Source organism: Anser brachyrhynchus (assembly GCF_964034855.1).
Source record: "Anser brachyrhynchus genome assembly, chromosome: 1".
NCBI classification, from domain to species: domain Eukaryota; kingdom Metazoa; phylum Chordata; class Aves; order Anseriformes; family Anatidae; genus Anser; species Anser brachyrhynchus.
In genome coordinates this window covers 176,432,648-176,458,504 of record NC_137694.1, presented here as the reverse complement: position 1 = coordinate 176,458,504, position 25,857 = coordinate 176,432,648, and the positions used below count along the sequence as shown (strand labels likewise).

Here is a 25,857-nt window from a genome sequence, read left to right as displayed (position 1 = left end):
TCAAAGACTCCAATAAAAGACCCCAAAACACTAAATAACTTTTAACTACAGACTTCATTTAACATAAGGTACACAACAGTGGTTTCAGATATGGTGGGTAGTAAACATAACTCTTTACAGTAGTGACCAAGCAAAACACATTAAGGTCACTCTGCAGCAGCTTAAATCAAAATGATAGCTGCCAATTACTTAACAAATCATCTTAATGCAGCTTTCAGGTGTTTTTACCTGGTTAATTATTTTATTCATGCACTCAGCATCACTGAAGTTATTATCACTATATGAACCACATTTCTATTCATGCCCCATGTCATCGGATATTAGATGTGATTATTTCCATGTCACTCTCTTATAGTAACACAGACTGTGTTAACTTTGTTAACCCAATGGATAACCAAAATCTTGCTTATTAGTCTAGTGTTTATCTTATCAAATACCCAACACTTTAGTGACAGAGCTAAAATAAATAGGCATTTCGATATTTAGAACTACACAGCATTGCTTCATCCTGAAATAATATTAGCAGGTTCAACATAACAAAAAGCCCTACAGCAGGCAACAACAGGCAACTACTACAGCAGTGTACAAGCCTACAAGCCTGTGGTTAATCTTCTGTCAGGTGACCTTTAACCAGTCTAACAGTACATCCCAGAGCCATCTAAAAAGAAAGGAAGGACTTTTCTAGTGGTCCAGATATAACACCACACATGAAGTGACTCTTTTTTAGATGGAAATACTAGTCCTTATGCACAGCTGAGACATTTTCCCATCTCTCGTATCTCAAGAGCCCAATTCTGTACGTATCCTCCAAGACCAGCTTATTGATGGGATTCCCTGCACAGAAGCAGTTAGAGGGTATGACCTTGGTTTACAGTTGGACAATGGCAAGGCAGTGTATGAAAAATGTAGACAACATATATTCAGTTGTTTAACATTTCCCAGAAGAAAAACTATAGACACATTTGATGCTTTGCTTTATAAGTAATTTTTCTCTTCCACAAGAAAAAATTCCCAATGAAAAAGAATCTCCATTTTCCTTTTCCTTGCATATTGAGTTCCAGATGAAGAACACAGGCCTGACAGTAGATGCCAATGGCATCTTATGGATATTAATATGGAGCTGGATCAGGAAGTTTATCAACTTTTACTCTACTCTCTAGGCCAGGTATCCCAGATAAAATAGCAATAATCTGTATCAACTAAAAACCCATTACCTAAATCTGAAGCTTTCAAATTCCAAACTAATTCAGGAAACTAAACTTTCACAGTTTTGTTTAATCATAGAACAGAATGGTTATCTGTCACCAAAAGAGGAGTTTGACGAGTTGAGTTCCAGAAGAACTCTTGAGGGTGCAGAAAGTTGGAGTAATGGATAAATTTGGATAAATTTAAATGCTTAGGTAACATAAAATGGGGGGGGCAGCCGACTTTATTTTGTAGAAGACAACTTAGTAACACAGAATAACTCAAGTTCGGAAAGATGACCTTCTCTACCTGCACTACCTGCAGTTCACTAACAGTGGTTTTAAAATTGGGGGGGGGGGGGGGGGGGGGGGAGAGAGGGGGAGGATGACAAACAAACTTGGGTCTGATAAGTTTATGCTTTATACTAGACAAGATTTATGACCAGAGAAAGAAAAAGAGCTATTTAAAGGATAAATACAAAATTATCAAATAAAAGATAAAAGAATCTCATTATTCTAAGAAAGGAGGAACTCAAATGAAACAGGTATTTACCTCACCAGAAAAAAAAAAAAAAAAAAGCAAACCATTTGCAACAGATAGTGTGTCTGCTGAAGGGCTTCAGCAGCTCAGCCTCATCCAAACTAGTCAGTCAGGAAAGGATTTCCAGAGAGGACCAAAAAAAAAAAAAAAAGGTAAATCCCATATAAGATGGAGGAAATGATACAAAATGTGGGGAGTGAATGAGAGTATAGCAACCATAGGTTTTCTGCATATATTGGGATTGTCATGCTTGTATTTTAATGCAGTATTTCTAATATTCAGATTATGCTTGTGACATAATCAGAACTACCAGTAAGTGCCAGATGCTGTATTTCAGAAGATCAAACCACCACCTCAGGCACTGACAACACCCAAAACAAATAGTGTGATACAACCCTGTCTGGACACTGCATTCAGCCATTGAAGCATCAACTCCTCTCTGCCTTATCCTAGCACATCTACTTATTTCCACACAAAAGAAATTTGGGGTTATCGAAGAAAAGGGAACTGCACAGCAATTTCACAAAATTTCAGGTCTGTACTATTAGTAGACAAGGACCCTCGAGATTCTAGTGACAAAAAGATCAATTTAGATGTACCGTAAAGACAATAGATCTCTGTAAAAGGATTTGGTCTCTGATGGAGCATTTAAAAGACCAGACAAAATTGAAATTCCTGGAAAGAGAGATGTAAATGGCTTTAAAAAGTAATGATTCATTTTATTTCTGCAAGCCATGGTTACCACTGGAAAAGAAGACAGAGGAAAAACGCTGATAACAGCTGGTCCTGAAGCACTTAATGTTTGTAGTAGTTTGCAGTTTATTCAGGTAGATGAGGCTCAGGCAGAGGAGGCTAACCACAGAGATATGCTGCTCATTACATAAAAATGAAACACATCAGCAATGCATTTCTAAGCAGAGAGAAAAAAGAAAGGAAACAGAAAACATAGAAGTGTTCATATGTGAAGAGCTAATGTAGCAATTCAGTCACAAACTGAATCCTTGATAATATCAGATCATGACTGGAATCTGGAACAAAACAGACAAAAGATGAAATTCATGTAAGACTCAGATTTAACTCTTGACCAGCAATTAGAATTTGTCTGGCAACGAGAATTACAGAGACCAGACAAACCCATAGACTGCAGACTGGGCCTCAAGACTTGCCGACATGACAGAGAATCCAAAATACTGCAAGAAAGGACACCTGAGGCAGAAAAGCATCCAAAGGTCAAAGTCAGAATGTATTGAAACTAAAACATGATGCTCCACATGCTGTGGCAAACAGCTGGAGTCAGCTGAAACAACTGAGCCCCAGGACATGACAAAACCAAAACTAATAGACTTACTGCCATCTGACAGCAGTTATCTTTATTTCTCAAAGGAACCACCACTCCCACATTGTCCCAGGACTGCATGCAGGGCATCTCTAAGATTAAATCACACATTCCTATTTAGTTGTAATTGGCATCTGGTCATACAGATTTGAAACTTTGTATTATGCTAAGTTATATGTTGACTACTAGGCTGTTGTTTAGTTAGAAGAAAGAAGAAAATGTGCCTTTAAGAAGCCCTTATGTAGGATAGTTAAAACTAGCTGTTAATGAAATATCAATGTATAGAAGGTTAAGCAGTTACAATTTACTCCCTGAAAGATCCCAGATTTAACAGCCTAACTGCCAGTGAGCTATCCATGTAACATCAGGATAAAAACCGTCCTGTAAAGAAACTGAGGTGCTTCATCATGGGCAGAACTAGATGGATGGTCCTTGTAGAGCATTTCTAGGGTCCAGGTCTGGATAGTTAAAGTGTTTATACACATTAGGTAGTCTAAGTCCTTGAACCTGCTGCTTCTTCAGGAACATCAGGACTTCCTTTCAAAATCTGCGTATAGATATTTCTTCAAATGGCTTAGAAGGAGCAGAACAGATGGTTTCACCTGAATATTAGGATATTACTTTCAGCATTCAACTGGAATGTGAAAGTTTTGACTCATTAAAAAGAATGGAAAACTGAACTTCAATCTCCTATTTCACAAGCAAATGCTGAAATCCTGAAATTACTTTGCTGTAGCACAAGACGTAGGAGAACACTACAGATTCAGCATACCTTTCTCACAAAGTATCAGCATCTGAAGGTAAAAGGTACTTAGATCTGCAAAAGAACTAGACCACATAAGTTGTGAAAGACCAGGCAAGATAGGCACTGACAAAAATTCTCTTAGATAGCCCATGAGGACTGCTTCCATACCTCATATCAAAAGATGAACTCTTCCTAAGAAATTATTTGGTGAAGGATATCTTTGATGGCCAAAATGGCTGTAACTTTACTGCTTTCTTTTTTTTTTTTTTCTTCTTTTTTCTCCCCAGCTCTGCTTTTTCTCCCCTATAAGCTCTAAAATGCATCATTTTTGAAATGAAGCAGGTGCCTGAGTAAACTTATATTTAGAAGTTTTAAAGGCCTTCCTTTGAGCCTGTATGCTTTCTTGAAGCTTGAGCTCAGTTAACTTTTGTAGGGTATGATTATAAATATCATGTAGAATAATGATGTATTCTCAAGTGAAAGGTTAAAAAATATCCAGTGTAAAGTCCCATGCAAGACACTTAAATATTCTTGAGCAGTTTAAACTCATGTAGTCAATATGCTTGTCTTCCATGTTACTGATTTGATAAACATTTGATATACATTTACTGTGATTTACTGTGCTGACCAACACATTTTTTTGTCTATTGTTTCAGTGTATTTGTAGAATGAAGAAACATTTAACAAAATGACCACTCTACCTAGATACTAATTCATTTCTATAAAAATGAGGAGGCTGTTATAAGACAAGACCATATATGAAAAGTAAATATATCATAATGGTTATACATATCAAATATATGAGGAAACTACATTCTCTATGCAAAACAGATACTCTGTTCTATAGTTTCAAACTGAGTACATTTTTATCTTTCATTTTGGATAGCTTTTATCATATTCACACTTTTCTATTTTGCTCAGAAATAATGAACAACTTCAAAAGGTTATATTTTTAGTTGAAAAGGCTTGCAACTGAATTTAAAAGTTAAAAAAAAAAAAAAAGATCACAAGAGAGCATGAGAGAGCACAAGAAAGAGAGAACATGATAAAGAGAGAAAGAAGGAACAAAAGTGGAGAAAGGGGGAGAATGTATGGGAAAATTACAACAAGTCCTCTTGCCTCCAGTCAACGCTTGTTTTCTAATATGGTGTACATGGCACTAAAGGTATACAAGAGCAGTTTTGCTATCTGTGAAAACTGTATAGAAATACAGTAAACACCATATAATAGAAAAAGAACTGTAGCAGCTGGATTTGTCAGCTGACGAAAAGAAACAAAATACCACTTACTAACTGTCTCAGTAGAGCAGATAGCATGTGTCAAATGTTAAGAAGCAGGCTTCCCCATAAGCAATTTTCAGACAGTTGAATCCACTATCCTGAAGCCAGTTTATAGTTGCTTTTAGTTTTGTTTTCATTATTGAAACAGACCATTTTTACACTGTCTTGGTCTCTCATAAATTATTCCTACAAACACTTACACATGAGTAACTTTATGTGAGTCATTCACATAGTAAAGCTCTATACATACATAATTATTTGCAAGATCAGGCCACTGAACTGAGCGTAGAACACAGCAAACGTTACCCTCTGCTCACAGACAGAAACTTAGCGTACTACAGAGAACAGAAATAGCTTGTCATTTGTGAAGAATAATGCCTCAAAATCCATACACAATATAATGAAAATCCTTTTAATATTACTAAGCACAGTATGTCTGCTTACATACTTACATATATATTTGAAATACAATGTATACAAAGCTCCTGAATGCTTTCTAGCTCCTAAGTAGCATAATCCTGATCACAAGATTGATTGTTTGCACAACACTGGCAATGGAAATCATTATGGCTTACAGTGAATCATTCATGGTCAATTCAAGATGAAATGACAGTGATTAAAAACTAAACAGCTACTAATCAACAACTGCCTGAAACACTATTTTATAGTTAATATTTGTATGTCTTTCAATCATTTTAAAGCACCTGGGACTAATAAAAGAATATTTCTTCATATAGTTGAACTATTGCCAGTGTCTTGTTTCTCAAATATTTTGCTGACTGACAGATTCTTTTAACCCTTGGATTTTTCTTGAGTGGGCATATCATAATAGAAAACTGTCTAAAGGTCTGCAGAACCCTTGAATCAGGTCTGTTTAAATGTAGGATGTCGTATAAAACAAACTAAATAGATTTTCAAATATTCTGAATTACATGCAAACAACCATAAGAAAGACAGAACAGAGACAAATGTTAATGAGGGATGAGAAGTCAGTGAAGAAAATGATTACCAAGGAGCTGAGATATCATTAAACTACAGATGTCATTATAAATCATAACAAATAAAACCAAACTGCACGTAACTGCAGATTTGTGTATTACATCTCCTGCTGGGTTACTGAAAAAAAGTTCTTGGGGTCAGACACATGTAACCAGGACATGATGTGGTCCACCAAGTTCAAGTAGAAAAATATTGCAGACTTGTTGCTGTAAATTGTAACTGGCAATAAAAACAGCAAACCTGTCCAGACTAGAGAAGAAATTACCAATAAAAGTCTACTGAAATGTCTGGAAAACATAGAACCACATGTTTCGCAGCAAAGGAAATACAATAAAATATAAGCTACATGTCTGACAAATATCTTCAGAAATGTCATTTGAATGTCAAACCACTGCACTTTTCAGCAATTAATTATTTAATAAACAACAACTAACAATAAGTAAATGCTGAATATGTAATACTGAAGTTGGTTGTGAACTGTAGCTCTTTGGTGGCATCACAATACTAAAACCATTTCCAATAACAGCAACCAGCTATATAATTTAGTGGTATTTCTAGACTGAGGCTCTCTAGATAAATAGCATTTGGGATAAAATTCTCCTTTTGTCCTGATGACTGGCACAAGCCAACACATATCTTATACTTTGAGCATTTTATCAGTGTATTGGCTTCAAGCAGAGCCACTGTCCTGAACTTCACCCTTGAACTACTGAATTAGAACAAGAGAGTCTTTGCAGAATGTTCCTAAAAAAAAAAAAAAAAAAGTAAGAAAAGTATTAATCTATTAGCCTTGGACATAAACAATTGTCTTTATCTTACACATAATTATATACTACTATTTAATAACTAATTATATACAACTATTTAATAACTGTTATAATTAGTGATGTTCTCTTTTGTATACTGCACAGTTCAACTAACACTCGTAAAGGCAACACTGCACCTTCACTTGCAAGATGTCATTTTTATACTTGAAACTTTTGTGTAATGTGGAAAAAACATAATCTTTATTTTCTACTTTCTATGTTCAAGACAGTTTTTCAGAAGTGAAGGTTGTTTGCTTTGTTGAAATATACCCCTGACCAGAGGTGTTTATCTTGTGTTTTCAGAAGAGAATCATCATGGACTAAGGCAATGAATATATAAAGAGAAAGGCAAATTCAAAAAATAAACTATGACGGCAGCATGCTGATGGGCAGGCAGTTTCAGATACTCAGAAACACGTTGACTCTGCATCTAAAGATAGGTGGTTTTATTCATGATAAATGTATGCCTCATTCATCCAATGATATATTTACCCCAGTAAAAAGGGGCTAAACCCTTTTTAGAATTGCACCTTCGGTTTGCAGATTTTAGGATGTGATCCTCTTCAATTTACAATGGCTAAATCCATTCTTCTGTCCTAGCCTGAGATAACAGATATTTTCTCCTACACAATGTAAAATAGAATTACTTGAATCATTTGTAATCATATGAGGTCTATCTACTGTTTATTCAGCTCATGATCTTCTAGCTATGACTGACACTAAAAAAAAAAAAAGGTTAGTAGTTTTAAGTTAACAAGTGTAACTATTCTGAATTATTACTCATTTCACAAAATGTAGTGACAGATATTAGAACCTAAAATAAATAAATAAATTTATCATTCTCTCCTACTTTCTGTCAAGGATTCATGTGACATTCATCAAAGGTTGTAATTCTTAGCAGTTCTAAGATTCACAATTCTGAGGTGATATAGGACAGAAGCCATTACAGTATGTTTTTATATATTGTATCATGACATATTGTGTTACATTTGTTGTATATGCATATATAAAAATATATACTCATTTTCTTTCTGTTTCATAACTGAATATTATTGCAGTTTTACAGATCTGAATGATTTTTTTTTCTGCTACCTTCATGATAGTTGTTATAAATGTGTTTTTAGAGTGGTGTTTTATCTAAACACATGTGCCTTTATATAGCTTCTTTATTTAAATTACTCCTGAAGTAAGTATACAGAATTTGAAAAGAACATTCAGAATGTAAGAAGGTTATCTATTCTTGCTAGGAAAAATCAGTTTGCTGCATGTAATTTCTGTAATATTGATATAGGCTAGAAGCATCTTGCTGTTTTAGAAGAAGTGTATCTTGCTATTTAACCAATGACTCAGACAACCCTCTTAGTTACCCTGAAAAACTTTCAAAAACTTCAGTTATAATTTCTGACTATCATCAGTCCTGAAGCCAAAAGTACTTAGAATAAGGAAGACTTGTGGTTTTTACTGAATTTAGAACAAAGTTAAAATTTAGAAATCAGAGATAGAAGCAGTCACTGTTCCAACTGTTGAAAGGTAATTGGATTAGAATAATGAACACATATTTCTGTTTGATAATTACTGTACTTCCATGAAAAGACTATTGTGCAGAGGTAATTGTACTGGACTGTTTCAAAGGTGTGCTTTGATTACCACAATTACTGTGTTTTATTAAGTGTTGTGCTGATTACGTCAGTTTAATTTATTAGAAGGAGATGAAGATATATTTTATAAAATATTATATAAGTTCCAACATCTGATCTATAATGTAATACATCAAGATCTTATAGTGGAAAAGTGAAAAGGAAAGGTATAAAAATCACACAAATTGTATTGTCTGAGTGAGTATACTGGCATAAATAAGCCTTGATCTTTGACTCAGACCTTATTAAGCCTTGCTTGTGAGTCTAATGGATAAGCAGCAACAAACTCAAATAAGTTGCAGTAGACTCTGGTCTTGCAACCTGAAGAGTTGCAACGTCATGGCTATGACCAGATAAATAGAGGCTTCTCTTTTACTACCTTCTATCATAATGTCAAATAAAAAAAAATAAAAAATCAGGACTGTGGTGGTTTTACCGTGCTAGGCAGCTGAACACCACAACCACTTTCTCACTCCTCCTCCTTAGATGAGGAGGGGAAGAAGAAAAGGAAAGAACAACTCACGGGCTGAGATAAGGATGATTTAATTAAAGGGAAGGAAAAAAATAATTATTAAGGAAAGATTATTATGAATTAAACAATTTAACTAAACAATTTAACTAAACAATTAACAATTTAACTAAAGGGAAAAAAAGGAAAGGGGAAAAGGGAGGGGGAAAGGGAAAACTAAACAAAACAATTAAAGGCTATGTGGAAGTGCAGAGGAAAGAAATTACTTTCTACTTCCCACGAATGAGTGATGCTTGACCACGTCCTTGCAGCAGGGCCTCAACGCACATAGCCGGTGTTCAGGAGGAGAACAGACGTTTTTCACGAGAGCCCACCCCTCCCCTCTTCCTCTTTTTTCCACCTTTTATTGCTGAGTGTGACATATGGTATGGAATATCCCTTTGGTTGGTTTAGGTCAGCTGCCCTGGTGATGTTTCTTTTCTCACATTTTTGCCCACCCCTAAGGGGGCTAGAGAGAGTCCTGATGCTGTGCCAGCACTGCTCAGCAGCAGACACAACACTGATGTGATACCATTGCTGTTTTACCTACGAGTGCAGAGCACAGCACTGTATGGGCTGCTGCAGGGAAAGTTAACATCCCAGCCCGACCCAGTACGGTAAGGAAATTATCTAAGTCAATCTATGCAACAGAGGCCTTGAAACCCTGGATAGAAAGATATATAATCTGGACTTATGATGTTTATTTTTTGGCCTGTGAGTGAAGTGGGACATAAAGCCAACATAGACTCAGGCTCACGCTGAGGATGGCGATGACTTGTAGACATATTCACAGTCCATGTATACTATACTATACTATACTATACTATACTATACTATACTACCTGGGAACTTTTCTTAATTCCCAGGTCTGGATGTACATACAAGCTGTTCACACTCCCTGTTGGTTTGGGACTCATATAGCTCCCCATCTCCCATCCACTACCCTGCACTACCACAATGAGAGAGAGCTTCAAGTTCTGATTCCCACCAAGAAAAAAACAAAAACAAAAACAAACAACAAAAAAAAAAAAAAGTGAGTGGAGAAATAGGAACTGTGGTAAGATCTGAACAGGTGTGTGATGTGGAAACTAGGTATTCCTAGCTATTCCTCTACTAACGAGGTTCAGATTAGCTTTGGTATCCTTTCATTGCAGTGAACTCTGTTCATTAAAACCCCATTGAGACTAGGAGCAAATTTATTTCTAAAACAGCCGTCAGTCTCCCTGGTCTTATCAATAACTAACACCTTAGAAGCCCCAGGAATGGATAGAAATTAAGCATTGTTGAAGTTCACTTTTGGATATGTTCCTGAGCTGTGTCAAATTCATATTGCTTCAATCTGTATTTACAAAACCAGGGACCAGATTTTTTTCCTTCTAATATATTGAAAAGGGTTATCAAACTATAGCAAAAAGAGAAGATACTGTTCTCCTAGGTATAGCTTTAACCATCCTTCTAGTGGCTTGTCTTCTGTTAGATAAGGTTGCTTTCTACGTTGCTCTTGGATATAAATATAGAAAAAAATATAAATATAAAACAGATTTTGTGTTTGTAATTTCTCACTGATTTTCTATTGATATAGTTATTTAGAAGTTTCAAAGTTTATATCAGAATTGTAGCATCAAAGTCACCAGGCATATCTTGTAATATCATATAAATATTAGAATAGGAGAATAGGGAGCAAGAAAAGTGTAATGAGCTTACTTTGTTTTTTGCTCTCAATGCACATTGCTCCTTGCTTGAGTACACAGCTAACAGAATTTAGCAAATATTTTCACAAATCCCAATGATATTTTGAGTTTTGGAGTGCATGATTTTTTAACTGGTTATTTTTAATACTTTTTATTAGCTGTCTGTTTTTTTTCTTTCTTTCTTTTAATTAGAAAAAAGAAGCTCATTTCACCCCTTCAAACAACAGACATAGATATCAAGTGACCAGTCACGTAACATGGCCAGTATATAGTAATTATAATTAGCAATCCAGAGAAATGTATGTACCTTGAATTAACAGTTAGCAGCTGTTTGGGTAAGTATGATGACACAGATTCTACTTTAAACATGCTACAGTGTAGGTACCTACATCTGTTTCCCTTTATAGCAAATGAGAGAAAAACACTTATTTAGGGTGCAATACACCTGACCTGTTTTAGACTTCTAGCTTGGAATAGTGCTTTGAACTGCTCCTTAGAAATGCTCATTTCTGCTAGATGATTCGCTCTATCTTGCACATTCCTGTATTTAATCAGATATATTTAATTCTTAGGTGTTCCACATCCAGTATCTCCAGAGAAAAGCAACCATAACCTCTAAATCAGAGATCCCCAGGACAATCACCCTTTTCCCAAATAGTACAGAAACATACAAATTCTTCCTAATTTTCTTTGCAACATGGGAATGGCAAGGTGAAACAGGTATGACAAGTTAATGACTAGACCATTAGTATTTTGTTCACTGGGGATTGTAGCCCTTTATAACAAATTCTTTGGTTTTTTGGCAGTGCCAAAATTAATCTCTATATATTTACGTGATAAAGCTGGTAAACTTTTTAACCTACCAGACAAGTACCTCAAGTACATGGTCTACAGGATGGGACTACTCCTCATAATTTTCTATTTCTGTCTCAACAGATCTTTAAACTTTCCTTTAGGGACATTCAGCATGAAAGGGAGAGTGTCTTGTTAAACTTACTCAATATAAAAGCAAGAAGAAAAGGAAGAGAGATGTGGGTTTGGCTCTTTCAGGCTGAGAATAATAATAATAATAATAATAATAATAATAATAATAATAATAATAATAATAATAATAATAATAAACAAACTCCTGAACCTGTAGTATTCACAATTCATAAATGTCTGTTCGACAGTCCTACAAAAATAGAAAACTATGGCATTAATCTAATTATCACAGTGGTGATTCCTGTCTCGTTCTTTGAAAGATGAGTTGTAAGTAAGCAACTTACCTTGTAGGAAACGTATTGTATAAGTGATCATAAGGGTCTGGAGGCATCTTCCGAAGAACTTTCAGTCAGCAGGAGAAGGTTAGGCTGTTAGATATACACCTGTCTTCAGTGATTCCCAAGCTTACGTCAAGATAGCTCCTGGGGGGTGGAGGGCAGAAGAGATTTTCTGGATTTAATTACAAATGTCTTAGCTATCTTCAGGTCCTATGTGGGAAGGCAAATCTCACTCTGAGCACTGAATCCCACTGTATGATCAAGAACAGAAATTGAAGTGGAAATTTATCAAATCCTTATTTTTGATCTAGGTTATTCTCTCTTTCCATGGCTTGATACACTGTAAATTATTCCCCGCAACAGTCTCAGCAGAAGATAATCATCACTGATGTTGACTGAGTCACGTAAACTCTTATTCCCATCATGTGAGATTAGTCTGATGATTAGGGAATCCAGACAAAATTGGCTTCTACTCCTGGTTAGTCAGATCTTCTTAAATTGGATTATACAGTGGATGTCCTTAATGGAAGAGACCTTCAAATGAAGAAATTATGAAGAAATATGTCAAAAATAAATTAAAATAAATAAATTCAGCATAACTTTTCTCTTAGGAATGACTGAATGCAAAAGAAGGTAAGAAGGCTGCCTTCAGTCTGGAATTCTACATCTCACTTTCCTACAGGTAAAAAGGCTAAATATATATGTTCTTCACCTATTAAGGAACAATATATGTGGCTTTCTGTCTTTTATGGGGTGTGGGGTGGGACAAGGATATCATAAATACTCATCCTAGACATGCCCAGAAACAGGAAACAGATAAGAACCGAAACTGAAGACATCTGTACAAAAGACATCTATAACAGGTGAAATGGACCTTAAGAAATAGGATGAGATCCTAATGACTACAGTGATTTCTTTAGTGGATTGTATTCAAGATGATGTAAAGGGAATGTTACTAATAAATAAAGAAAGCAAGTGACAGAATTTGACAAAGACAATTCTGTAGCTAAAGGCCTTAAAAAAATAATAATTAAAAAAAAAAAAAAGGAAAAATCATGTTTTCTTTGTTGTTGTTCTTTCTGTTTAACCATTTTTTATTAAAGGAAAGTTATAATTGTGGGAAAATAGAACAAAAAATACCTGTGGAACTGAGGCAAAAGCATGTATCAGTCCAAAAAGTTAAAAGGTCAGTCAGAGTCTAGAAGGAAAGGAGAAAAGAACAAGGATGTTGTTAGCTAGATGAAGGAAAGCAATTTCTGTACTATCACCAGGACTGTGCTCAAATTAAAATCAGTTGAGATATTGTTGTGAGCAATGATTAGAGAGACAAGAACAGCTATTGGTTGCTGATTGGAGAGGTGGCAAATGAGGCAGGAGCCATGAAAGGAATTGTGTTGATTGGTAACTGAAGAAATAAGAAGCTCTTTTTTTTAGGCCTCTGATGAAAAATGAAGGTAAAATATTTCATAGCACAGTTGCTCCTGACGACACTGTAAGCATGGATCTGCAGTGTGGGATTTTACAGTTGGTAGGTGCTACGATACCTATGCATGGAGCAAAGGTAGGATAGCAGGGCCAAATGACAGCAGTTATAAGCAGATCATTTTCTAGATCACTGTTACAGGTAGAGATGACATTATTGCTAGTTCAGACAATCTTACAGTAAAAGAATAAAACTGTTTTGTTAGTCAAAGGAAAACTCTGGAAAGAAAAGGATAGCCATCTGAGTGGAGGCAACAGTTCATGTCATGAGATATTGACAAGGACTGTTAGTAGCCTCAAAACTTAAAGACAGGTAGGAGTCAGTTAGATTCTGTATTCCAGGAGTGCTCTACAGAGCATCATAGACATATCCAGATCATGTAGTGAGTGAAGACTATGTCAGCAACAATTTTCATGAATTTTCTCTAATATCAATGTCAATTCCACATTTATCAACAGTACTTATACTGTTAATTTTTTAATAGTTTATAGTATGTAATACTGATAAACAAAAATGTAATTAATGTTTCAGTTGCTGTTTCAAATTTCACCATGAATTTCAGTATGAATACATGTATCTACAAGGTTCACTCTTATTTGTAACATTTTTCACAGGTATTTTGTCAAAGAAGAAAAAAAAAGAATATTTTCAAAAGATATTTGAGATGTCATATAAAATACTCCTTACAGACTAAAAGAAACTTGTGTAGAGGTTCTTCCCTGGTAAATCTGTGTCCACATTTGGACTTAAAGACAGAATATATGGTTTATATATAGGAATGGCTACAAACAAAACAAAATATAAATAAATGAATAAATAAAATTAGTCATTTAATGTAGTAACTTCCTCCAAATATTTAACAGGATTGAAAAAAAATCTTCATTACTAGCAGAGTTGAAAACCAAAGAAAACCCTTTAAAACTGACTTTTTGTTAGAATCTCAGATTTTGGATTGAAAATGTTGCAAGAGAAAGGGAACAGAAATACAAAGAAACACTACACCTTAGGTAGAGGAATCTCATTGTCAGGTCAACCAAAAATAACACAAGCTTCATCTGCCTTCATACAGTGACACCTTGTGTTTCTTTTCTCTTTATTGTCCCATGTTCATGATCAACGGTGAACAACAGTCACACTCCTTTAAAGTGACACAACTGTCACACTCCAGAATGCATTTTAGGAACCAAACCATGAAGTCTTCTGTAAACTTTTCATATTTCCTAATTTTAAAGAAAAAAAAAAAAAATCCTGATCTATGTACAACACATGTGACACGACGTTTTTGGACAACCCTCTATCACTATAAAATTGTGATGGAACATCGAGCTAGCCATTTGTACTCTAGTTAGTCCAATCTCCTAACCAACAACACAAAAGGTCTGCCTAACATAAGAAAGCTTTCATACTCTAAGTAGACAGTCATTTTGTAGAAAGCATTGAGCTATCTCCTGATTTTACAATTTATCTACTATTTTGATTTGACATCTTGGGGTTATTTTAAGTTTCATAAAAGGAAAGAAATTGTAAGCATTAGTAACTCTAATGCTTTACAAATGTATGAAAGGGTACAGAATGGCATAATTTAGCTGCTTTCAATATTTCCTACCCATAAAAACTGGCTATGTAGTATGCTGACCTATTCATATTCTTCCCAATCCTAACATAATAATTCTAAGGAGACTTGTAGAAGAATGGAAAAGAGCCAATTTAAACCATTTTTATTCCTGGATCATACCATTTTTCTTAGTTGTTGTAGTGTACCATCCAGGCTGAGGTCACACATCCTAGTGAATTATTGCAGCATGATAACAGGTTACGTCAGCTAATTTCTATCTTAATACATAACTCATAATGTTATGGGTTTTACCAGGGTAACCCTAAAGAACTCTGCTGAAATGAAGACTGGTGAAAGGGAAGAATCTTTAGCTTTGTTTTCTTATATGACATTTTCCAGAGGTATCCAGTGGAATTTGTTCATTTGGCATGTAAGGCAATATGTAGAGATTCTTTTGTCATCTTTGATAGGTTCAATTTTTGATATGGTCTAAACTGAATATCAAATAGCCTGTTGGCATCATTGATCAGTGAAAAAAAAAGTATCTTTTCTCCTCTGTTTGGAGCCTTAATTTCTTCTGGACAATAAAAGAAAAGCACTCTTTAACATCCTCTCCTACAAATTCTGTCTTTAAATTCATAAATCTACATAGACTAAGCAGAGTGGATTTTGCTACATCAGGAAAAAGATGAATTCTTTGGCCTTGAAACATTACTTTTTTTTTTTTTTCCTTTCATTCTTTCTTCCTTGTTTGCCTGTAGAGGATATTGTCACTTTATGAAGACAGTACAAAAGAAATAATTTCAGGAGGCACCTTGTCATTTACAAGTAGAAGGACTCACACTTATTTTAGCTGCAGGTCACAGTGTCTCTGTTGAAATCCCTAACACATTAAATACAAAAACACCTCTCCATAAATTACCTGCCAGAATACCGCATGCATTTCTTCAACATCAGCAGCAGGTAATCTGAAAAGTTTCCTGCTTTTAAAATAATTTCCCAGTTATTCAGTTTAAAAGGAAAGCGACAAATATGGCAACATTTATTTTTACATTAGTGCAATTTTCCTTGAAGGCAATGGAAGTTATGCCCACCTACACCAAAGCTGAATTTGACCCATAGACTTTTGTAACATTATTTCTTAAATTGTTCTCTTTAGCAAACAGAGATCTTCAAATCACTATTCTAGATTTCTAAGATTTCTACCTTTGCTCTTTTCAAGACACACATGCAAAGTAATTGAAATTTACTGATTCAAGCCAACACATTCATTTTTTGTTGTTTCTCAGCATGACTTTTCATTTGTGTTTCCACCCAAATTTTGTCAAAAATAAACTTTTTTCTTCTTCTTTTTTCTTTTTCTTTCTTTCTTTCTTTCTTTCTTTCTTTCTTTCTTTCTTTCTTTCTTTCTTTCTTTCTTTCTTTCTTTCTTTCTTTCTTTCTTGTACTTGTCTTAAACTGGGTGGAAAAGAGATTAGCTTATTTAGGAATGAAATGATCTATCAGGTCTCATCAAGCCTAGTTAATAAACAAGGCTTGTACAAGACTGCTGAGCAGTCAGGGATTTCTTGGGCAAGACAGTCTTTTCTTGGAGCTATAAAATTGATCAATTTATCCCAAATATGAATGAACACTGTTTTAGCTTTGACAATGCCCTTTGTTATCTCTTCCTGTGAAGCACAAGATGCACAAAAAGAGAAGTTTAACTAGCTTAATGATGCTAGTTTCCCATACTTCCTGATGCTGCATAGGATCTGTATTATATTTTCATTGTGTTATCCAGAATCATGTCAATTGGAAACCACCCTACTTTAAAATTAAAAATATAAGCACTTGCTTTGGAAGCTTCTCGCTACCCAATTTGAAAAGCAAGAAAGACAGCAATCCTTAGCTTTCCTTTAGGGATCAACTGAAGAGCCCCCTGTTCCAGCAATACTAATCATGACAGAAAAGTTGACAATGTCATCCTGTTTTTTTATCATGCCCCAGATTTACTGTTTTAATTCCCTTTAGTGCAAATGGCCAGAAGAGCATTTTTGACACTTGCACCTCTTGCAAAGCAGCAGTTTTGTTTACTGTCATAGTAATTCACAAACATATTTCAGGTGTTTTGTACCCTTTGCACTCCCTGTCACTGTCAGTAGAACAAATAGAAATAAGGTATAGAACCAAGATGAAGACTTCCAGGATACAGATAATAAGGGTGGGATAAAACCAGAAAAATTCACTTCTACAACAAGATTGAAGTGTACTAAAGTGACTAAAGTCAGTACTCAGAAGGATTAAGACAAGACAACAGTAAGTCTGGATCTCTCACAAATTTCAGTGTTACAGCAGGAGAGGAATCATAATCTCTTCACAAAGGAGTTCACAGACTATGCCAACCTGTGCTGTTTGTTTATTCTGTGTGCTGTAAAACACCATTCTCCACGGTCAAGCTAGGAGTCAGGCCAGGTCATGGAAATGACCTGAATGAAAAAATAACCCTTCTAAAAGAACAAGCAGGGAAGAGTGAAGGAAGGACTAGGAGCAACTTCCACCAGCATTACTACTGAAGGCCATTATATTACAGCTGAAAACCAAACAGGAGATCATTTTCTAACCAAGTCCAGAAATAAAAATACATATATATATGTATGTGTCTGCCAGATGAACATGAGGAACTCTAAGCTGAAGCAACTCTATTGTTCTCCAGTTGTTACCTACTGTCATTGGGAATATGGCCAGATGGAGAATCTTTATTCATACAGAAACAAATTGTAGTTGATAAAGTGAGAGGGCAAAATCATTTCCTAGAAAATACAAATGTGATTTGAAAATACAGAAAGTAGAGAAGAAATTTCGCAGCTTTCCTAAGATACAGATTCTTTTTATTATGAATTTCTCTTAGTTAATGCTGTCATCATTTGGGCATTTTACTTTTTAGACCTTTGTCTCACTAGTTAAACAATTCAAATCAAAAGACCTTTCTCAGTTTTGACTCTTTACTTATGCAGGCACATATCCTCTGATTTTGTCTTAAGCAGGGAATGAAATTAAATATGTAGTAGCTTGGTTTAAGTCCAAGTGAAGAGAGTTTTTCTTTCTATTTCCCTCATTGTTTTTTTATCTATTTTCTTCTCCTCCTTTTCCTCACTGCTTATATTGCTAAAGCTCAGGGTAGGTACTATTCAGTGGGATGTGTAAAAGACCCCTACACTCCTTAAGCAGGTGATTAAAAATGTAATGGGATTTCTCCAAAACTGTTGAGTTTTTCCATGTTATGTACCTCACTGACATATTAATGGGGATCAACCTTTTTCTGCTTTGGTACACAACTAATTGCATTATCACTTTGTTATCAGGCAAAGGAGAAGCTAACAGTTTAAAGTTTAGGGTCAAGTGAAATCTATCTGAGGCTTTATGGGTAATTAGGTTAGGTCACAAGAGTCAAGTGAATATTCATTAGCTTCAGGATGAATACTCAGCATGTAGCAGAGATTTGCATTTCTACATACTTCCAAACCTAATTCATGACTGGTATTGACATAGCAATCACATTACAGGTACTATTTTCTTCCAGGCAAAGGAGCAATTGATTTGTAATAATCTTTAAAGTATACCATCAGAACTTTCTTAAAAAGTAACTCTTTTAGAAATTTAATAGAATTAGCTTACTTTCTACCTCTGTTATTTCTGACCTTTACCTGCAATTTCTAAAAAATTACTTACATTAAATATTTAAAGTTATAATAGTTGACACAATCTTATTATGTAACATCATTCAATTTTGTACAGTGCATGATTGGCATATACATCTCTACAACCTTTATATCTTACCAGTAAAACATAAGACTTATATAAGTCTGGAAAGGATTGTCCAGAACATAATACATAATTGTAAGTTCTATCAAAAATTGCATTACATTTACTTAACATCAGACATTTGTCATCTCTCTCAGTCACCATCATTTTAATCAATGATATATGGCAAAATTTCACTCCTATACATAGTGTTCTATGTAAAGAATTCAGAACAACCAAATAGTATAGAAATGGCTGAATAAAACTGTATTGAAATGACTGCATAGATAAGATAAGTTGTCCTTTCTGGGGAGAAAAAATAGATTAATCAGCATCCATAGTTGTTGCTGATAGTCTCATCTTCGAGTTCAATCATAGCTATGGGCTACCTAGCCACACCTTCAATTCTTTTTCACATTCTATAAAAATGAATGAAAATGTAAATTCTCACAACAAAACCAGACCTTTCTCCATTGTTTTGGACAAGATCAAAATAGAAGCAGAAGGCTTTTTTTTTTTTTTTCCCATTCCTTATTATGAGTTCTGATTTAAATGTTCAGAAATATTCTAAGTATGTAGAAAACTATTTCTGAATTTGAATGAACATGTAATCAACATACACACGATGCAGTTTGAAATTTTAAACACACTGAAGTCAATTACGGGTTAGTCACTGAATTCTATGAGACCTGAATTTTGCCAATATGCCTTCAGTTTAACAGTGGAGGATTAATACAATTCCATCAAATATACAGGTTATATTTCTTCAAAGATTTGATCAAAGTCTGATTTAAAAAAAAAAAAATAGACAGACTTATTCTTGCATAATATTATTCTGCATATATTTTATTCCAGGACTCTTTCATTTGTCCATTTTTCATTTGTTCATTTGAGCATTGATGCCAGCACAAAAGGGGAAATGTTTTTGTATTTAGAAAGAAGATAATAGTCAGAAATGTTCACCTGGACAGCTTAGTTTGCATTTACACAGAAGAACCAGATGGAAAAATTTGTTTCAGGTAAAATGAACAAAGAAGAATGAGAAGGTAAGTCATTTTCAAATTCCATTCCATTAAGTGAACACCTTGCTTCAGCAATAGTAAGTGAAGGAGGGTGAAGGTCATTTTGGAACACACACAGAAAGGTTCTTTCACTAAGGACATGGTAAAATGATTCACATATTCTGGCAAGATGTTAACCGTACATCCCACTATCCCACTGGAAGTGTTCGTATTTGGGAATATCTACATTTTTTACAACATGTGGTTATGAATGTCATCCCGTGTACATGTGGTGTGTGACCCATGACTAGACAGTTAGAAATAAAGCACCTTGGCAACAGAGATAATTTTTCAGTAAGTGGATGTCAAACAACTGTTTGCAAACTATGATAAGAAGACAATAAATCCACTGTACATTTTTTCTTTCATACAATCAGTAAAGAACCTATTTCCTTTCCAAAACTGACTCAATGTAAGTTTTCCAATGCAGAGATAGTGAAGAAGTATCTAAGATACTTTTAAAGTTCCTTCATTGCCTTATTTATCACTCCAAATCTTTATTGTTGCCTCTTAAGACAATTTATTACTCTAAAGTTTTCAACATACCCAACTTCAGCTACTGAAAATCAGGTCATTCACTCAGGGAACAGTAAATATACCCTGTATAATTTGCTGCCCACATATACAGCTCAATTAGAAAATTTTAAATATTGAACATGTATATCAATTCATGTAAATGCCTGTTATTTTACTATCTGAGTACCCCAAATGTAATTATTTACTCTCAGAAGGTGTCAACGTGACCTACATGCAGTACTGCCACCATTATTCTGACAGATGAATACAGAGAGAAAAGTCATATACATTTCACCCTGGATCACAGAGACAGCCTACTGCACAACAGTTTACTCCCCAGCCAATCTTCTTCTCACTATTATTATTTTCCAAAGACTTAATACCCACAAATACCAAAGCAACCGAAGTACAAAGTGTGAGTTATTTTTTTGGAGCACATTTTTATTTCCTTTGTGTTCCCTAAGCACTATGAGCCCATATCAGGGTGAGAAAAATTTTTTGGTATCTGAATATTCCAAAGAGTTCTTATTAAAAGAAAGGCTTCTTCTATACTAGCCATTTCCCATGTGGGATCCCAACAAAGCCAGTGTAGAAACACAGTTAGAGGAGAAACTACACAGCAGCTCTTCAGGTTTCCTACTGGAGTTAATAATTCGAGACAGCATGTGCAGCTGTCATGAGAGAACTACACAGCTTGGATACATAGTGAGGCATGAGAAACCTTGTATTCTCAAAGCAGCTGAAAGACTGCCTTGCTAGAGTGTGTTATCCCCCTTATGGCCAATTATAACATTTTGGGGGGAGAAAGTACAGATTTAAAACTCATTTTAGATTATTTATTAAAAACAATATTTGAACTTGCACAAACATTTCTTTATATCTTGCCTGTTGTTGAAAAGCATTTTGTCAAATCTTACTTTAATTTTACACTGGAGAAATCCAGTGGAACTTCATTCATTGTACACTGGCATAACTGATATCAGGATCAGGCCCATTGTCTTTATTGTAAGCAAGTCATAAATGACCATTCTTCATGGTCATATAAAATGATACATAGATATTGGTAGAAAAAGAGGTCTCTTGGTACAATCATTACTTTTTCTGTTTTCTGTAGATAAACAAAATCATAAAACAGAACTGACAGATGTTATAACCCAGGAAAATGAAAGAAAACCCCACAGTACAGAAGAACTAAAGAAATTCCAAATAAAATCATACTGTGACAAGTTCTTGGAATACACCTGTTTGTATTCCAAGATTTTGAAAACATAAATGCCAAAAAAAATAATAATAATAAAAAAAAGATACTTCAGCTATTGTCTTTACTAGATCAGGATACTGGTAGGTGGAACACCCAGAACACTTCTTTAGGTTGTGCGGTAAAGTTTTCCTTCTATTGGAAACGATATTAATATGTCTTAGGTTGTTTTTTTTTGTTGTTGTTGTTTCATTTTTCTAATGTTTTCTGCAATTGCTTACCATGTGTTTTAATCGCATTCACCACTCTAGAACAACAGCAACAACAACAAAAAATTACCCTTTTTCACGCATTGTACCAGAGCATGCAATTTATTATTAATTTTAAAATAACTGAAAGTCTCAGGAACTCAAAGTTTTACTCTTTGTTGAAACTAGGACCTCGAATTCAGCCTCAGCCACAGCTGACTGTTTGAAACTTCTGAAGTATCAGCACTCAGTCTGAAGCCACTCTCAACCCAGAGGAAAAAATGTATTTCTTTGAAATAAGCCTTTTCACAGACGCATTCACAGGCTAGGGAGATTTACCAGATTGTCTGATTTGAGAGCGGTTTCAAATGTAGAGATTTCAAAGGCCTCACTTAATAGATAGTATGGCTCAGGCTGAAGTTGAAAGTGCTGGTTTCAACATTGCTGGAGGTTTTAGGAATGTAGAAGTTAATAATGGATTGCAGTGTGTCCTGGTTCCAGTTAGGACAGAGTTAATTTTCCCTCATAGTAGCTGGTAGGGTGCTATGTTTTGGATTAGGATGAGAAGAGCGCTGATAACATGCTGATGTTTTAATTGTTGCAGAGCAGTGTTTACACCAGGCCAAGGACTTTTCGGCTTCTCGCTCTGTCCTGCCAGCGAGCAGGCTGGGGGTGCAGCAGGAGCTGGGAGGGGACAGACCCAGGACAGCTGACCCAAACTGGCCAAAGGGGTATTCCATACCATCTGACGTCATGCTAAACAATATATAGGGGTGGCTGGCCGGGGTGGGGGGCCGGCTGCTCGGGGATAGGCTGGGCATCGGTCAGCGGGTGGTGAGCAATTGCATTGTGCATCACTTGTTTTCTTACACATTATTATTGTTAATACTATTATCATTATCACTATTATTATTATTATTGTTATTATTATATTCCTTATATTCCTTATATTATTATATTCCTGTCTTAATAAACTGTCTTTATCTCAACTCACCGGCTTCACTTTCCCGTTTCTCTCCCCCATCCCAGAGAGGGAGGGGGGAGGGTGAGCGAACGGCTGTGTGGTGTTTAGCTGCCAGCCGGGTTAAACCACAACACAGTGAATAAAACACAAATAGCACACAGGAATCCTCACATTGACAAAGCTTTTTTCCTACTTTTCCCCAATCCTGAGGCACGTGCAACTAAGGGAGACAAATATAACTCATATTCCCACCAATGAATTAATGTCTCATAACTTAACAATATGAAACCTCGCCAGTAAAGCTGAGAGCTGGCTTCCAGTAGTTTAAGACGGATTCTGCTTCAAGCTCTGCAGTTCTGTAATTTTCCGACTCCAGACATCTTCTTGAGATTCAACCACTGCATCTGTTATTTTGAAAAAGAAATAAATGTACATACTTTTTTGCCTACGTTTGTGCACATCTCCCTTCTCCCGTACTTCTGTCTACTCTTTATTTGAGGAGTAACAATAACTGGAAACTGACAACATTGAAATTTAATTGCAAATATAGAATTCACCAAACAAGCTGTCTCATCCTTGTGCAACTGCTCAGTGAAGCATAAAACAGATATAAAGCTCTTCCCTTTAAAGTACATGTAGAGCTATTGTAATGTTAAATTAATGTTTTTAAGTGGCTTACAATACTGAATAAATTGAACATAAGCACAGAAGAAATGGTGCATACATGTTTATATGTGTTTAAAAATCTGTCTCTATAGCTTTTAAACTTGATATGTACTGGATGCTTTATAATGCTTGAGCAACACAAAGGAGCCATAAACCTGACTTAACCAACCAGTTAAGCTACATTAACGGGTATTTTGTATCCTTGTGGTGGATGCCTTGGGTCATCAGATTAATTCAAAGCAGTTGGAGTAAACGAGGGAAGGCAACCTATGAAGTAGGTGAGATCCCTTAGAGCCTGATCTACAGCCAATTGACATCAGTAATAAGATTCCCACTTGTCTTAAACTGCTGATCATAATTAGTCTAATTTAATGGCATGCCTCAGTCATTTCCCTTTGTACTTTAGTCTACACTACTGACCTGAAATATTTTTTAGTTAGCTTTTTTGCTAGTTAACATCTAGGAACTTCTGTGTGATTGTTCCATGTCACAAGTTCTAGTGAATGTTTATTTTTGCCTGAAAAGACTAAGACAGGTGGTGTTAGCTACTGTGATTTTTAAAGGTAAATATAAAACTATATTTGTGCTGTTGATGGAATTTCTGCAATAAAATTCTCAGCCATGTCATTGGTTACTTTAAATGACAGATGCTGCCTGAGTAATTCTCAGTTACTGATGATGCATCTTGACTGATTTGGGTTTTGTGGCAGTTTCACTGCTGAATGCCTAATCTCTTCACTCTAGTTTACGTTCTTATTCTCTGTGTCTCATGCCTGCAATAACGTCCTTTGCACAGGCCTGCAAAAAGCTTAGCCAAGCTGATGCTGCTCTCTTCTCCTCTTCTTCTTACTAATCACTAGAATCCAGAAAGCTTCTTCAGAATCACATAAATATTGCAAGAGATGAGCAAGCAGAAGTTCTTATTCTGATCAAGTTTACATAAGCTTCAAAAATCACGACTGCGTTTTTTTAGTAATAATATCCAGGCTCCTCATGTCTAACATGCTTTTCTTATGCACTTCACCTTAATTCCCCTTGGCCTTTTCACTTGTTTCCTGCTGTTTTGATATCCCATTGGGCTGCACTGAAATTGAAGATGCCAGGCAGGGTTTTCTATTTCATTTGTTAACATAGAGACAAATGCTTGTCTTTATGAAGATTGGAGTTAGTTTCCTAATGAAATTTTAATGTTACCCCTTCAAAGGTTTTTTATTTGTATATAAATGTGAAATTAAAGATACAAGACCATGTATATGTGCATAAATGCTACAGCAAATCCAGATTACTGGTTGGCAGTGTCAGCTTTTAAAAACAGTTTTAGTTTTGTTTTAGTTCTGGGCAGTTGCTCAGCTGTCAATCAAAAATCTTGTTATACATGAATCTGATGTCAGATCAATATTTGACAAGATTTTTGACTGGCAGGACAAATTGTTAGACATGGATGTAGTGCCACATCCATGTATAACAAGGTCCATGTAGAACAGCTGCCAGTGATAGAATCCTATCATTCATATATTATCATAACAGTTAGGGCAGCTCCCTGAGATCTCATGCGTTAAGTAACTACATCAGAGCCTGAATTTCGTCTGTAATGATAACAAAACTCCATTAAAATTACAGGGTTCAACTGAAGAAGTCAAGAATTCTGGAGTGTTGGTTCTTTTTGGTTCACAATCACTAGGAATGTTTTTTTTTGTTGTTGTTGTTTCTTTTTTTTTTTCCCTAGGATCTCTGCACTATAACAATATTCACGTTCTATTTTGCTCCTTCCACAGAGATGGAAGTATAAGGGATTTATGTTATTGCACTGAACCAATGAAATAATCTATGAATTACATTGACTGCTGTTGGAATATGAGGGGTGGTACTAAGAACTGAAAGGAGAAAGAAAGGCATGTATGTATGCTACGTTCTTTTAAATCCCAAGTCAGATCACCATGAAGATAAGCACAAAGTACATTTAAAATTCATTAGCTGTACAGCAGCAAGTTATACCATATCTACTGGGAGTTATAGATTATTCTATAGATTCACCTCTAAAGGCACTAATTTGATGGACTGAATTCTAAAGAGATACCAGAGGTACAATTTTGAAGCATTGTCTTGTAGTAACGTCCACAGTTATATTACAGATTACGGTGAGTGCAAAGCAATTCAGAACCTTGGTCCACATAGAACTGCAAGTCCTTCAGCTGAAAAATAATGGGAGCTGCTGCAAGAAGCACAGTACTTCAGAAAGCCATTCAGCAAGAATAGAGAAACTGGCCTATAGAGTATCAGGCATACCTAGATCTACAAGATAGAGGAGGTGATGATGGAGTCTGATGGAGTGATTTATTTGCCTTTAAATATGTTATTTCATGACATCTGAAATACCCTAATGCACCTCAGATA

At 35.3% G+C, this 25,857-nt stretch overlaps 1 long non-coding RNA gene across 1 annotated transcript; it reads right to left on the bottom strand.

Moving 5' to 3' along the window:
- Positions 1-23,022: 23,022 nt before the first annotated feature.
- LOC308186893 lies at positions 23,023-24,492 on the bottom strand. The gene is made up of 2 exons (XR_013944372.1): positions 23,522-24,492; positions 23,023-23,201 (listed from the first exon to the last, which is right to left on the bottom strand). It is a non-coding gene; the product is annotated as an uncharacterized lncRNA (long non-coding RNA).
- Positions 24,493-25,857: the final 1,365 nt, after the last annotated feature.